This window comes from Gavialis gangeticus, unplaced genomic scaffold, assembly GCF_001723915.1.
Source record: "Gavialis gangeticus isolate Ggan-Ray unplaced genomic scaffold, GavGan_comp1, whole genome shotgun sequence".
In the NCBI taxonomy this organism is placed as follows: domain Eukaryota; kingdom Metazoa; phylum Chordata; order Crocodylia; family Gavialidae; genus Gavialis; species Gavialis gangeticus.
The window spans coordinates 6,215,856-6,216,718 of NW_017728996.1; positions in this window are offsets into that span (position 1 = coordinate 6,215,856).

The window sequence follows — 863 nt, forward strand, 5'->3', positions numbered from 1 at the left end:
TGTGCATTTCTCGAACATGCTCATTCGCAGCCTAAAACCTCACAAACAAACAGCACCATGCCACAGGACGAGTTAGCAAAGGGAGCGTGCACAGCTCCCCCTGGACACATGCTGCGAGCATCTGAAAAGCAAAAGTAGACTCTGACATTTCTGAGAAGAAGTGAGTGAGAAACAGATGAAGTGATTCAGAGAGCAATCCCGGAGCCGACGGTAAGTGACAGGGTAAGTACCTCCTCATCATTTTTCCAGGCAATTCTTACTCGCCTATGATCATTAAACATATACAAAATACCTGAAGCATTATACTAGAACGACACTGCCCGACACCCCCTGCAAGCTCACATTCATAGTGTCATAGTTTCTAGGGTCAGAAGGGACCTGAGCAGATCATCTAGTCCGACCCCCTGCCATGGCAGGAAAGAGCACTGGGGTCAAATGACCCCCGCAAGGTGTTCATCTAACCTCCTCTTAAAAACCCCCAGGGTAGGAGCCAGCACCACCTCTCTTGGAAGTTGGTTCCAGACCCTAGCCGCCCTAACTGTGAAGTTGCACCTCCTGATGTCTAGCCTAAATCTCCCCTCTGCCAGCTTGTGACCGTTATTCCTGGTCACTCCTGGCAGTGCTCGGGGGAACAGTGACTCCCCCAGTGCCTGCTGGTCCCCCCTGACTAGTTTATAACAGGCCACTAGATCCCCCTCAGCCTTGTCTTGTGGAGGCTGAACAGGTTCAGGTCCCGTAGCCTCTCCTCGTAGGGCCTGCCCTGCTGTCCCCTGACTATGCGAGTGGCCTCCTCTGGACCCTCTCCATGCTGTCCACATCCCTCCTGAAGTGCGGCGCCCAGAACTGGACGCAGTGCTCCAGCT